Source organism: Myxocyprinus asiaticus, chromosome 2 (assembly GCF_019703515.2).
Source record: "Myxocyprinus asiaticus isolate MX2 ecotype Aquarium Trade chromosome 2, UBuf_Myxa_2, whole genome shotgun sequence".
Taxonomy (NCBI): domain Eukaryota; kingdom Metazoa; phylum Chordata; class Actinopteri; order Cypriniformes; family Catostomidae; genus Myxocyprinus; species Myxocyprinus asiaticus.
Genome location: NC_059345.1, coordinates 21,886,814 through 21,902,802, shown reverse-complemented (window position 1 = coordinate 21,902,802; position 15,989 = coordinate 21,886,814). Strand labels below are relative to the sequence as shown.

The window sequence follows — 15,989 nt, the reverse complement described above, 5'->3', positions numbered from 1 at the left end:
CGAGTCTCTTTAAAAATCCACTTTTAAGGGGCGTATGGGCATATACGTGTGTCCATTACATGTGTGTGTGTTTCTGTGGTTTACACTCATTATAGCTAATGATCCATCTGAGTGAGAAGAACCTAATTAAAACACCATGGAGGACCACACATGACCAGAACCACCCTGAGCTCCCCAGCCAGCATATCTCCCTCTCCCTCTCTCTGGGGCTCGCTGTGGGTGGTGCACGGGGCGGTACTGGAGCTTAGATGCTGGTACCATTCAGACGGGCATACAGTGAGGGCGAAGAATTCATTAACTAAAATACTTATGGGTTTGATGTGAGGCCACACACCGCGCAAGACACACACACTGCCACACAGCGGCCACTACAGCTGCAGCAGAGCGTGTGTTTGTGTAATAGAGTGCGTGTGAAGGGTTGTATGAGTTGGTTATAGAGTCGGCAATCAAAGTGAAATTATATCAAAGAAGAGCTAGTGTGAGAGGCACAGATAAAGCTTGTGCAGTGCCAGCGTTTGGGGGTTAAGAGAGCTGGATGGAGACCAGCTTTGTCCCTTAAAGCCTCCAGGGACTCTTGGCACAGGCAGTGCAGGCTGCAGCTCTGGCCCAGGGCCAGGCCACACGCAGGGGATGCACATTCAGGAAAACCTACGGCTAAAAGGGGATCACCAGGCCATGCAAGACAGACATGCCACCCTGCAGCATCTGCACAATATCAGCCATGCAGCACTTCACAAATGCAACACAATTGTCGTTTTGATTTGATTAAAGTTTTATGAATTAATTCAATTAGACACCATTTTGATGATGATGTAATTAATTAAACATTAAAACATGGAATGGAAAACACAGAATTCTGGAAAAGCTCAAACACAAATAAGAAAAAAATAAAAACAGATTTCATAGGGTCCAAGTACTTTGAAGCAATGTTTACTTAACTGAGAAACACTTGAAGGAAATTGTTTCATTTACGTATTATTTACATTGATATTTAACTTGTTAAATTGGCTTAAAGAGTGTTTAGAATAACATTGCCTATTTTTTTATGTGGTATTGAAATTGGTAAATTGGATTTGGTTTTGCAAATCAGGTAGTGCAGCAAAAACACCCAATAATTTATTGCTGAATGCAAACTGTGTGACACAATTCCCCATCTTTCAGGTCAGTGTTGAGGTTGTGGAGGATGCACAAGACTACTTTACTGGGACTGTACACAGTGCTCCACCATTGCAGTTCAGGCACCTAAATCAGCACTTTGAAATGCAGAAAGTGCACTCAACTGCACTCCAAGTATAGATATGTGACCAGTTTCAACACTCTTCTCCCTCATTTGATCACTTACAGCTGCCATGATCAATTCCACCAGGCAAATAGCGGTGAGTTTTGTAAATAAGGCACAATCTGTGATAAGATAGAAAGAAGGTGCACTTGCGCTGAAAGGAATGACAATGAGTTTATTTAAATACTCATTTAAATATATTTCAGCACATTTAGCACCTGGGTAAACTGGAAGGTGGGTGGTTGGTGAATAAGATGCAAGTTTTTGCACTTAAATACCACACACCCCAAAGTGCAGGAGATGTTTATGGTATTTGCCCCTTTAAGCTGTGATGCATATGTGGGCAATGAAGGTTCGAGTTCAAGGAGCCTGTTTCCCTCCTACACAATACTTTTTGTCTCTTCTCTATTTTCTCTGTCAATAATAAGTGATAAAGAATTAAAATGATGATGATAATATTAATAATAGCATAATACAATAGTATGATAATTAGTCTTATAATTCACTTGAATTGTAAGCGAATGTTAAACCAGTAAATAACTGGAAAATGAATTCACTGCCTCGAGACAGATTCCATGATTTCAATATGAAACACAGACAAGCACTGTTTGTCTGCTTTCTCCCTCTCTTTATCTCTCTCTTCCATGATATGTTTGTGCCGGAGGGTATAGAGCTGCCAGAAGCCGTTTTTTCCTTTAACAGGAACCACCCATAATTACATAGGCGGCATTTCCATGATGGCAGTGCCAATAATGTCTGTGTACTGTTGCTGGGAATTACATCATCACATTGGATGTTGCTGCTCAGGGATTTTAGGACAAATGGGTGTTTATGAGTCTGTGTGTGCATATGTGTGTACGAGGATTAATGTTTTGTGCCTGGGCAAGTGACCTCTGCATTGAAAAGACAAACCAAAGAGATCAAGTTACCCCATTTCCCCCTTTTTCTCCTGCCCTGTCTCTCTGTCTCTGTCGGGTGTAGGGTTTCTCCAGGCTCCAGACAGAGGCACTAATAGGGCCCTCACCCCCAGACACCAACAACACAGGGGACAGAGAGAGAGAGAGAGAGAGAGAGAGAGAGGCAGGGGGTTGTGTGCATAAGATGGAAGAAAGTGTGTAATTGATGGCACACTTGCATGCTATCAGTAAAAATTAGAGCAGTGGGGTTGTGTTGAAAGAAGAGGAACAGGAGACTTGTGTGCGTGTGTTTACAGGGAACTTTTACAACTGTCATGCTTCATGTGATATATTCAGCATTCTATACATAAATATGAAATGTGCAGTTACACAAGCACTGTGTATTGACAGTATGATTATGTGTATTTTACCAGAATTAGTATGCTACTGTGGATACAAACTAATGATGGATCCACTGCCTGACAAAACACTCCCCTACAACTGCCTTTTCAAGATGCTCTATATCTCATGTGGTGCCCCCTTTATCCTTACCCCACCCCCAAATCCCTCATGACCTCTTAAGAGTCTCTGACAATACAAACTCCTCCCACACGACCCCCTGTAGCTCCACCTCCAGCTTATGAGGTTATTACTAATGACATGGTTGTCATAAGGCCAATTTTAGTGGCAGGCGAAACAGGACACAACTAACAAACATCCAGTAAACACAAACAATACATGCAACAGCTCCAAGCAAAGAAATATGTAAGGAATAATATATAAAACAATGAATACATGGCCGATACATTCACAAAATTAAAGAAAATTCTAAAGTTTTATGAACTTACAACTAATACAAGCTTTTTAGCCCTTGTGCGTCAATAAAAACTTACTCAGAGGTCCTTAGAGGACAAAAATGTCCATGTCAAAAAACTGCCATAATAATATTATATATGAATATTATTTTACACTTTCAATGAGTACATTTTTTTAACCAACATCAGTCCTGACCATAACTACCAAATATTCATTCATTTTCAGGATTTTAACCCTTTAAATGCCAGTTTGTTTATATAATGTCACTGCTGTTTTTTATGAAGAAAAAAAAATTATATATATATTTTCCATATACTTAATGCTAATGGAAATGTTTATTATTATTGGGATTATCACAGTCTGGAATATGTCAATGATTAGAAACAACATTGATTTTGATGCATTATTATTTTTTGTGCAGTGTCAGATTAAAAAAAAAACTCACATTCAGGACCTTAGAGGACAAAAATCACTCAGGACTTTAGATGTCAAAAAACTGCCATAAAAATATTATATATTAATATTATTAATAATATTAATATTATATCCAGAATGAAAGTATAATATAATAGAATTCATAATTTTATGCTTTAACGGCACTGGGAACAAATATCTCAGTTTTAATGGGTTTAAATGAGGACATTTATGTCCTGAAGTTCCTGACTGTAACTATTTTGTGTACACAGTGTATTATAGATGTATTTTAGGAACTGAGGTTGAAATATCAAAATTCTCCCCAAAATACACACCTTTGGCTAAATTTATGCCGTTGGCATTAACACAGCCAAAATGATCGAAAAAACTAAAACGAAAAAGACAAAAATGTCCCGAAGGTCGCACAAGGGTCAAGTAATTTTTCAGCAAAATCCTGGTGTTTCTCACCAAAACCTACCATATGTCTTCAGAAGTCTTGAGCTACTACAACTTTTATGATACTTTTGGGACATTTTTAATCTTTGAAAGAAGGCACAATCCACTGCCATTGCATTTACATGACGGGCCACATAATTCACTATGTGCCCAAAAGTTTGTGGACACCTGAACACCAAAATTCACATGTGCTTGTTGAACATTTAATTTCAAAACCATAGGAATTAATCCCACTCTTTGCTGCTTCTTACGTTCTTCTGAAAAGTCTTTCCACTTGATGTTGGACTAAAGCTGCATGGATTTGCTCCCATTCAGACACAAGAGCTTCAGTGAGGTCAGTGATGTTGAGTGATGGACTCTGGCTCGCAGTCGGCATCCAATTCAACCCAAAGGTGTTCAGTGAGGTTCAGGACTGGGCTTTGTGCAGGCCAGTCAAGTACTTCCAAGGGCATTTATTGATGGAACAGAAAAGGACCCTCCCCAAACTGTTGCCACAAAGTTGGAATTCTTTATTGTGTGCTGTAGCATAAAGATTTATCTTCACTGGAATTAATGGAATAGCCAAACATATTAATTAAAAGGGGGTGTCCACAAGCTTTTGACCATATAGTGTACATTACAGACATTTCATAACTTTTTGGCTAAATTAAAAAAATACAAACTTCAAAGCTGCATTATCTGCAGTGTTGCAGGGTTTGAAGTAATTTCACATGCTCAAAGCCTTTACTTATTCAACGGATAGTTCTGATTGTGGATGCTGACTGGTCCATACAACATTCCAACGTTTCTAAAATACACAATATAGTCACAGCCATGATGCAACACCCCTGTTCACCTAGCTACTTTTTATATAACTGCACAACACCCTTGGAGGTCAACTATTAATCTTAGTTTACATGCTAATGGGCTTTTGCTATAATATTCACAATATAGGACAGACTCTCGTACCTTTTTGCTTCAATATAACACAGCTAAGAAAGAACCAATTTAAAATGGCACAGCTAACCCCCTGTCAGAGCAAATGTAAACAATACACAGAGAGGTTAAAATTTGACATAGACACGTGGCTTATGTTATATTTGGAGCTCTGTCTGCTGTGTGACTGTGCATTCATGTGATAGTATTTGTAACTTTGGCATTCAGCTACTGCCAATAGACTGACATTCTATATACCGTTCTCTTTCTGCTGGCCAAACAGTCTGTGCACACAGCCAATGCACACATGCATACAGAGAAACAGACAATAAACCAGTGCACACAAAGACACATAGGTGAAACACCCACACACACTGAACATATACAGATAGAAGGGGCTCTACATGAGGGGGTGTGCAGGTTAACACAGGTCTAGATAAAACAGTCGCAAAAGACTTGAAACGGTTTCAGGCAGTGCCTGTGTGTGTGATAAATTGCACAATATTCCAGGTAAGTGTGTGGGAGTGATTCAGGCCACTATATGTGCAGAGGACAGCAGCTACAGCACAGTATAACTAATGAAACAGAGACACAGAGCGAGAGACAGATACTTGGTATGTTTACACGTGAGGGTAAAGTCATCTGTTGACAGTTTGAAAAGAAGGAAAAGAGAGTGCTTTCAGGCAGCGCACCTTATTTTTACCAACAGAATACTCTCTGCCCCCACTGGGATTAGCAGACAGGCGCAGTACGTTGACACCAAACCACACACACAAACACTAGTGCCAGCATACTACACTCACTTACCTGGAAACAGCTGACAGGTGTTCTAACACCAAAACACACACAAATGTTGCCCTATTTTCAAACTCTCTTCCAATTACAGCTAATAATTTTATCTAAAAGAGAAAAGGGAATAAAAAATAAAAAAAAAACAATTTTTCAAGTTCATAATCCATCTCAATGGACAGAAAAATGACAAATGTGATCTCAATTGTTTCACCTAGACAGTAATGAGATTAAATGGAAAGCAAATGGAGACTTTTGTTCTAGCTTCTCAAATCTCACATGTGTCTTCTCTTTCTCGGTTTCTGAAGATATCTCACAACAATGTCCCAAACTGTGCTCAGATCTGCCAAGGTTCCCAAGCCTGCAATAAAATGATCTAAAAATAAACAGTTCTCATCAAATTCTTCCTTATCTGAGCAATGCCATGTTTATTTTATATACCTCTTTAATCTTACTATAAAGTTCTTACTGGAATTTTAGGTGAAACATCTGAGACAAAGTTATTGTTTACTCTTCTCTAAAATTTGGCGTGTCGATTTTCAGCAAAACAATTACTTGAATTTCAGACTGTTCCTCACACAAAGCTATCATAGAGCTTCAGAATACTTGGAATATAGCTGTAAAACAGCTTCACAACAGGTGGGAAGGAGAACAGAAGCAGCAGGTTTTTTCCTGGCTCAGGTAGGACTTTTAACAGGCCACTTCAGTGCTATACAACTTCACAAACTCATCAGCTTCACAGGCACGTAGGCATTTAACACATCAGCTTCATAAACACGTAGTCAATTAAACACATCAGCTTCATAAACATAACAGGTTAAACAGCTTCAGGAGCACCGTGGCCTTCTTTGTGCCAGACTCTCTCACCCTCTCTGCTGGTGGTGTGGCTGCTTATATGCCGCTCTCCCCATGCTCACTGGAATTAGAGACAGGTGTTACACATAATCTAGCTCAGGTGCAAGCGCCCTTAACGCTTTCTCTCTCTCCGGATGGACGGTCTACCACGCCCCCGCTGCCACAATAGCGCACAAGTCATATGAACAACTTTAATGAAACCTTTGGTGCTTTTTTTTGTTGTCATTTTTGGATCTTGATGCCATCCCACCCCATTCACTTTCATTGTATGGAAAAGAGCAGTGTGAACATTCTGCCTAATTTCTACATTTGTGTTCCACCTCAGAAAGAAATTCATATGGGTTTGGAACGACATGAGGGAGGGTAAAGGCTTGGGCATACTTTTCTTTTCCGTCTGCACGGTCGCACGCTCAAGCCTTTCAAAGTATCCTCAAATGCTATTTTTAAATTATATTATGAAAATATACTTTCATTTTGATAAATACTCTTATATTTTATTTTGATAGTTTATTTTATCTTCTATTTTAAAGTATATTTTAAACGCGAACCTATACAGATGCCTTCAACGTATGCACACTTTGACTGCTTTGTGATACTCTTTAGTACAGTCAACGGCAGGCGAATGCACAGACGAAGCACAAACGCGGACTGTCTGAGAGTCTAGAAAAACTGGGCAGGCTGTGGACAGTCTGCGTGTACTGTGCTGATGACAAAATTTTAGTCATGTGCACTTTGCGTAAGACATAGCGGTATGCGGAAAAGCAATGCATACTTTGGCCTTAAAGTAAGACAGATTTTTCATTTAAATGCAACCTAAATGAGCTCTCCGGAGCTACTAAAAAATACAATTTTCTTCTGGAGTTTCATCAAACTTGATTGAATGGCAGCTGCTAGAAAATAAGAGCATTCTGTTTCTTGTGTGTCTGAATGTATAAGAAATCCAACAATTCTGAACTCAAGGACTCCGGTGAGCTCTGCACATAGCTCATCTGGAAGAATATCTGCCTTTAACACATACTGATGTAAAATGTACCATACAAACAAGAAAGGCAGAAACAGACAGGAAGTGAGAGACAGAACATTCTCTCCACACAACTATACTTTAGCTACTGTTGAACAAAGAGCCAGACGGAGAGAGACAAAGAGGGGCAGAATGAATCTCAGACAGTTTCGAGGAAAATCGAGGAGGGGGGAATCAGTCACCTGAGAGAGGGAGGGAATGTGAGAGCAGACAGATCAAAGAGACGTTACACATGTAGCCTGTCTTCTGTAATTCACATGCCTCCAGTCAATCTGCAGAGATCCCGTCCTTCAGAGAGCTTTATTACACACAGGCACAAATAGATATATACATGCAAACACACACACACACACACACACACACACACACTTTTCTACACCCAATTTTTTTTCCCTTCCTTTTCTGGCTTTAGACACTCATTTTCACTCCTTTCAGCTCTCTCTCTCGCTCTGTGAGATGCAATATGATAAGCAAAGCAGTCAAATAATGGCCTGTCATAGCAGTTAGTGTGCACGTAGACACACACACACACACACACACACACACACACAGTTCAGAGAAAAACAAAAGCAGTAGTGTGGTCATACAGAGAGTGAGATCACAGTAAGACAAAGAATCTATTTTTTGTTAAGTTTGTCTCTCATAACATTAACATTCAAATAAACTAAGTCCAGCAAGATTTTTGTTCCAGAAAAGACAAGAGAGAAAAAAAGTTTTTCATTCTCTCATCACTTTTACAGTTTCACACAAAGGACTGACAGACAGATGGACAATGAACCCCCTAGTCACAAGTTCCCTTTAATTGTTTCATTATTGAGCAAACTGACATCTCTTTGAGTACAACATACACATATGCCCTTTGATTAGTATCCTATAATATTCTGTAGATAAATCATGCTGCTGCAAGTCTATCAATCTACTGCTGAGTACTGTCAGTCTGTAAATGAATCAGTGAATGAAATCAAACTGAAAAAAAGTGTAGATTTAGGCTAGTCTCCTAAACTGTCACTTAGTCTGTATAAGTATCTATAAGTTATAAATGCTGCACATACACACAAACACACACACACACACAAACACACACACACAACTGCACATCCTTCAGTCTCAAAATTGATAATTGCCATCCTGTCTCACCTGTGAAGCTGCTCTCTCCACTCTTCCTCTTCCTGTTGCCTTCTCTATCTGTTTCTCTCTCCTTCATTCTCCTTCTCTTTCTTTCTGGAGCAGTGAGTGAGTGAGCTGGGGGAGGAGGAGCAGAAAGAGAGAGAGAGAGAGAGGGCTGCACTGTATGTATGCTCTTTAGGAATACAGAGAAAAAAAAACAAAAAAAGGAGATCCAAACAGGGGATTGGTAAAGCTCAAGGGTGTGGGGGTTATACTTGCTTGTTTGATTGCAATCGGAGCTACAAGCAGATCTATAATATATTTTAAGTGTCAGTATATATATATATATGTGTGTGTGTCAATAAACCTGCTCTTTGGCACAGCTCAAGTTTGTATTCAACTTATTGGCTCTGCAAAGTCTACGCAAGCTTTGGATTTTCTGGACACCGTTATTTCAGGATGACTAGAGCAACATTTCAGATGCGATGATTGGCCCTCTAATTAGTTTAGTTATGAAAAATGTATTCAGTCACATGACATTTTGATGCACATCTTGTATTCCTAATAAATTAAATAAGAGTTTATTCGGGAAATGTGTTTATGTTATAGTTTTTGCGCAATTCTTCTTATCGAATAAAACATTTATCATGCGAGCGTATACGTTTTTTATGCGCATTTTGGAAATTGTATTCGCATCTTGGTGTTTCCATCCAGCAGTTTTTAATGCGGTATCCCAAAATGTGCATAAAAATACCAGGGTGGAAGCCCAGCTTGTCTGTGTGTGTGTGTGTGTGTGTGTGTGTGTGTGTGTGCGCGAGACCCTCTTGGACCAAAGCTAGTTGCATTTTGGATTTGTAACACTCAGCATGTTTGAGAGGATGTATGTGGGAGGGTTTATGTTTAATGTTACTGTCAAGTACATAGAAATTGAGACTTGGCAAAAGAGATTTAACTTTTTCTTCTTTGAAATGTAAATGATTACAGTTCATAACAAAGTTGTATACATGTGTGGCTGCATGTGTGTGTGTGTGTTTGAGAAAAGTGCTGATTTGTGTTATGTAACCTGATCCACATCACTTTTTCAGAAGAACTCAGTGACCCAATGATATGCATAAAATCTGCCTCCAGCATACTATATATAAATAAGTAAGCCTGGGAAATTTAATGAGATTTATAGTTCACTGTTTAACGTGTAAAATTTTTTTTTTAACGCAATTCATGCAGTAACCGTTTTTTAACTTCCTTAAACTTCACTAATGTTTTCCTCACTTCCTGTGGCCAAAACTGCCATATATAAATTTCCAGGAGATACACGCTCAATGGCACATCCTAGCACAGCACAGAAACTGATTGTGTGGAGCTGTGCCAGCTTATTCATTTCGCACGACGCATGTCTCGGGCATAATAAACACGAGAGTGGATTTACTTTACGGAGAATGGAGACTTCACCCGCAAGCGATGAGCCAGGTGTGGGAGAGATACGGGCAAGCTACCGTATCTCTTTGCATCACTCGAAAACACTCTCTCACTGTCATCTGAACCAGTGTCAAAAGTGAAACCACACGAGAGATACTCATAGTGTGCAAGATAGAGACTGAACAGCAGCCAGAGAAACTAGTAGTTTTGAGATTTTAAACCTTAACAAATTAAACTTCAGTATTCAATTTGTTCTATATCTGTCTTACAATGCATTGGCAATGTACACTTAAGTTTATCTTGCCAATAAAGCTTGATATGAATTTAATCTGCACATTTGACCATATCATTAAAAAAGTCCACTAAGAAACAATGTATACCTGTAAAGGTGTGTCTAATTGAACTATCCACAAAAAGTGAACATTTTACAAAGCCAAGGTGCTTGAACTTTTGCGCCAGGAGTGGCATAAAGTCACCCAACAGCAATGTGAAAGACTGGTAGAGAGCATGCCAAGACACATGAAAGCTGTTATTGAAAATCAGGGTTATTCCAACAAATATTGATTTCTGAACTCTTCCTAAGTTAAAACATTAGTTTTGTGTTTTTTAAAAATGAATATGAACTTGTTTTCTTTGCATTATTCGAGGTCTGAAAACACTGCATCTTTGTTTGTTATTTTGACCAGTTGTCACTTTCTGCTAATAAATGCTCTAAATGGCAATATTTTTATTTGGAATTTGGGAGAAATGTTGTCAGTACTTTATAGACTAAATCAAAAATGTTAATTTTACTCAAACACATACCTATAAATAATAAAAATCCAGAGAAACTGATAATTTTGCAGTGATCTCTTTTTTTGCAGCTCTTTTTCCAGAGTTGTATTTATGATTATACTTTAATGTTTGTTTTATTGTACCATAATTAATCGTGATTAATCACAGAAAACTGTGTGATTAATTAGTTAATTTTTTTTTAATCGATTCACAGCCCTATACTGTATATAGTATACAATAGATATGTTTCATACAGCAAACCGTTTAAAATTTTTATGGTAGTCGATTGATGCTGTAAAGTTTTATTTCTTCACAAGATAAAAATGTCTTCAAACAAAACTGCTGCAGTCTAAAACTGGGTGATCATTGCAATAAAAACAAGCAAATGAGAAAAACAGTGGAGGGAACACACAGACACAGATACAGACACACACACACACACACACACACACACACACACACACACTTAATAAGATAAATGTATCAGGGTTTCCACAGCTGGACCTGTGCCAGATGAGAGGAGGAGAGAGAAGAGAGAGATAGAGGTGTGTGGTTGGGCTGAGTGCTTTGATCTAATCTACTGTATCACATCAACACACTCTCCATTTCAAGCTTTAACACTGCTTCTTGTGTTATTGTCTTCAGATGCATCAACACACACACACACACACACACACACATGTTGGTGCAGCTATCCTTATGAGGACTCTCCATAGACATAATGATTTTTATACTGTAAGAACTATAGATTCTATCCCCTAACCCTAACCCTACCCCTAAACCTAACCCTCACAAAAAACGTTCTGCATTTTTACATTTTCATAGAAAACATCGTTTAGTATGTTTTTTTAAGCGATTTGAATTATGGGGACACTAGAAATATCCTCATAAACCACATTTATTGCATAATACCTTTGAAATTACCAGTTTGTAACCTAAAAAAATGCCCTCATATACCACCCAAACCCGCCTACACACACACAAACACACACAAAGGATTATGATAATGTGTTTATTTATCCACTGTAATAAAGAAACTAGGATATCGCATTAGCAGAAATTGATTCCAAAGGGGAAGCTCCCATCTGAACAGAGAGAGAGAGAGAGAGAGAGAGAGAGAGAGAGAGAGAGAGAGAGAGAAGTGGCATGGCCAATATAACTAAAGAGCTATCAGCAAAGGATTTTTGGTATAATGAGAGTGATAACACTTCACAGTTGCAACTATTTTGCTACTTTGGTTGGATCTGATATAGTTTAAGTTTCAGTTTAGAGTTCTTGTTTTGTGTGACGAAGGTACATTTGCATTGCCATAGTGTTTGCAACGTATATCTGCAGGGTGCGGTCAATAAAAAATAAAGCAAAACATGGTACAGTACAAAGTAAAAAAATGAATAAAAAATTGTAAATGTGAAAAAAAATTCTATATAAAAAAAAAAAGGTTAAAATGAAGATAAAACAGAATGAATGCGCAATGGGACAATTAATAAAAAACTACGGCTGCTGCAAATAATTACGTATTTTCCAGAAATAAAGTCACACCTGACTATAAGTCACATCTGGTCAAAATCACATTGTTGAGAAAAAAAAAAAACACAGATAAGTCGCATCTGTGTATTGACCGGTTTCATGTGACGTCACTGTACGACCGCGCTGCCATGTTGTGACCAAAATTCCATATACATTTAATGTGATGCATTGTGGGAGGCAGCAAAAGCCGGTGAAAATTTTGTTTCTATTTATAAATCTTGAAAAGGTGATACTGTTGTTTAATTACCAGAGCCAAAATTTCAATAAAGTTTTAGCTTTTAAGTGACACGGCTTTTCGCCAAAGTCAAGCGGTGATGAAGGAGGAGAGCACAGATAAAACACTTGTGGGTCTTTGCTTATTTATTCAGACATGTCAGTTATCTATACACACATGCCAATTATATTTATAACATAATCGAGTCAGATACAATTACACTGGAAATGCACATAGGACGATGCTATTTATAACACCCAGACTGTATAAAAGGTATGTTATAATTGTAACACATTGTAATAAATAAAAAGCACTATAATGTGAATATATAGTACATTTACAGTATATTTAATGTGTGTGTGTACTAATGTCGGTCAAAATACAACACACCATAAGATTATGAAGCACAGACATTATTCACACAACCAGAATTCAATGTAAAACACTAATATGCCTCAGTTGCTTTCTGTATATTCTTCATGAGTTAAAAGCAGCTCTTACATTCATACAGATGGGATCATCACAGTCGTTTTGTAATATATTGACCAAATCAGAGCAGAAAACAACACAAACATTTGTAACTTCTGAATGAGAGATGTTTTCGGTGATGTACTGGTAGGCGTGTGTACTTTCCGGTCACACATCAGACTCACCCGGCATACGGAGATAAATTGTGGATAAAATATATTTAAATGTCTGCGTAGTCAAATTTGGCAATATTTGCGCTGAACTTTTGACGATTTTCTTGAGATCGTTTTACGTGTTTTTTTCCATTCACTGCCATTGTTTTCTCCCACTGATGGTCACAAATATGGCGGCTGCGGAGGGAAAAGTGACGTCACTGAAACAGGTCAATAGGTCGCACTGAAAGAAGATGTATACAGCAGGCATTATGGCCTGACTTCCCTTAGCTGTTCAGCAGCACGTCAACATTCACTCCATAGAGATTCCCTCAGGATTTACACATCGTATCTGGGTGTTTTCGGGCTTATTTTAATCGTGAGAATCTGCTTTAAATAATCGTTTATAAATCGTCATTTTTCACATAATGTTTGTGTTTCAAGAAAAATATGTGACAAATAAGCCACATCTGTTTATAACCGTTGTAACTATGCTGTAAATAAACAGCTTTTAGTCTGTGAGTAACACAAAATACCTGTTGTATTTTATTCATTTATTAACGTTAGCATCTATCTATGAATATTTCTGATATTTAATATAAATATCAGATATAAATCCTGTTTGCTGTTCACTAATTATCCGGTTCACTGACTGAATATTTTTACTACGAGTGTGATGAAACGTCCTTTTTTGGACATATGAGGAGTTGCGTTTGACAGGGGTCTAGAGTTTGTTAGAACAATAATTTTATGATGGACAAAATATTTAAAATGGCTGCATAAAACTGTTAAACTGTTTACTTGTTCTCTTTTAGATCGAATCTCACAAACCAAGAAGCTGGTGTTGTATCGAATTGTGTTCCCAGTCGGAATCTGTTTCCCCCTAGCCCCGACAGGGTATGGGGTTAGGGTAGGAAGGGTTAGAGTAGGTAGGGTAGTATAGGTTAGGCTTAGGGTAGGTAGGGTATGGTAGGGTAGGGTTAGGCTTAGGTTTGTGCATGGGGGAACACATTCTGACAGCGGAGAATGTTACCGTCAGATACTGTTCCCCCCCATACAGATCTGCTGGGGGGAACAGATTCCGATGGGGAAACAGGGTTCGATACAACACTGGCAAACTAGTCCCGTATGTTTAATTCTACATCTGGTGATGACTTTTCTGTTTTATTTAAGGAGGCTTGTCAATCTTCTTCCCTTGATTGCCTTTTCAATAACTTAAATGTAGGAGAACATCTTATGTTGTTTAACTCTATTTGCAATGACATTTTAGACTGTAGCTCTATTGAGAGAAAAAAGTCTGAACCTTGGTTAAATAATACTACACAGGCACTAAGACGGGCCTGTCAAAGAGCTGAATGGAAGTGGAAAAAAGATAAATTACTTTGGAAGTAAGTTTCTTTGGAAATTCTGCAGGACTCATTGAACAGATATCAGAGAGCAGTGAAAGCAGCTAAATCAAAGTATTTCTCAGATATTGTAGTGAAAAACTGTCACAGGCCGAGGACATTTTTGCAACCATATAAACTGTGATAAATCCTTCTGTTACTGTTCATCTTGATGCTTCAATTACAGTATGCAAAACTGTTCTCAGGTTTTTCACGAATAAAATAATTAACATTAGACAGCGTATTGTATCTTCAAATTATGAAGATGAATTTGTTTCAGTTTCTCTTAATTCACTACAAGAAATAATTAAGCAACTGAAACCTACTATGTCTCTGCATGACATCATCCCCACACGCTTTCTTATCCAGGCATTTGACGTTGTTGGTCCAAGTATTTTAGCAATGATAAACAAGTGTCTCCTCACAGGTACAGTTCCAGAATACTTTAAGCATGCAACTGTCAAACCATTACTTTCATTACATTACTGTCTTAGCTAGACCAATTTCTAATTTACCTTTTACCTCCAAAGTTTTAGAGAAAGTTGTTCTAATTCAACTACAAAGCTTTCTAGAGCTAAATAGTACTTTTGAAGTATTTCAGTCTGGGTTCAGGAAACATCATTGTACCGAATCTGCTCTTTTAAAAGTCTAATGATATCTTGCTTTCTGTCAACTCAGGGGACTCTATGATACTTTTGCTCTTAGATTTAAGTGCTGTGTTTGATACTGTTGACCATGGCATCCTTATCTCTCGCCTTGAACACTGTGCAGGCATTAAAGGTCAAGCTTTAAATTGGTTCAAATCTTACCTGGATGATAGAACTTTCTCAGTTTGCATCGATGGGTTTTCTTCGTCTAGATCTACTTTGAATTGTGGAGTCCCTCAGGGCTCCATTCTTGCCCCCATTGTGTTTTCATTGTACATGCTTCCTTTGGGATCAGTTTTTAACAAACATGGAGTGTCTTTCCATTGTTATGCAGACAACACTCAAATTTATATGCCTCGGAAGTAAAATGAATATAATGGTTTAAGGTCTTTAGCTGCTTGTCTGTAGGATATTAAATCATGGATGTCCCTGAATTTCTTAAATCTAAATGAGAGTAAAACTGAGGTTATTGTATTTGGGCCTCCAGGCATCTCAGGCAGCATAAACCACATTTTGGGTGAGTTGGCACCTCATGTTAAACCCACAGTAAAAAAATGTGGGTGTTATATTTGACTCTGCACTAAAATTTGACAATCAGATAAATGCAGAAGTCAAATCAAGTTTTTTCCAGTTAAGGCTTTTAGCAAAGATCAAAAGCTTTTTATCATTTGAAGAGTTTGAGAGAGTGATACATGCTTTTATTTAATCTCGTCTCGACTACTGCAACCCACTTTATATAGGAATAAGCACATCTTACATTAATTGGTTACAAACAGTTCAAAATGCAGCTGATAGACTTCTAACTAACATATTTTACTTTCTTTGCACTGGTTGCCAGTCCGCAACAGAATCGATTTT

The 15,989-nt window shown here is 38.0% G+C and overlaps 1 protein-coding gene across 4 annotated transcripts in view; it reads right to left on the bottom strand.

Annotated features, from left to right (window-relative positions):
• LOC127455100 (lysine-specific demethylase 6B-like) overlaps positions 1 to 15,989 on the bottom strand; it is a 124,400-nt gene that overhangs the window by 73,336 nt on the left and 35,075 nt on the right. For 2 of the 4 annotated variants that reach the window (XM_051722693.1, XM_051722723.1), the window contains exon 1: positions 8,579 to 8,597. The exons of the other annotated variants lie outside the window; for them this stretch is intronic. The gene's annotated coding sequence lies outside the window, so the exon portion shown is untranslated. Of the gene's footprint in view, positions 1 to 8,578; positions 8,598 to 15,989 lie in introns of those variants that run through there. 4 annotated transcript variants of the gene reach the window in all.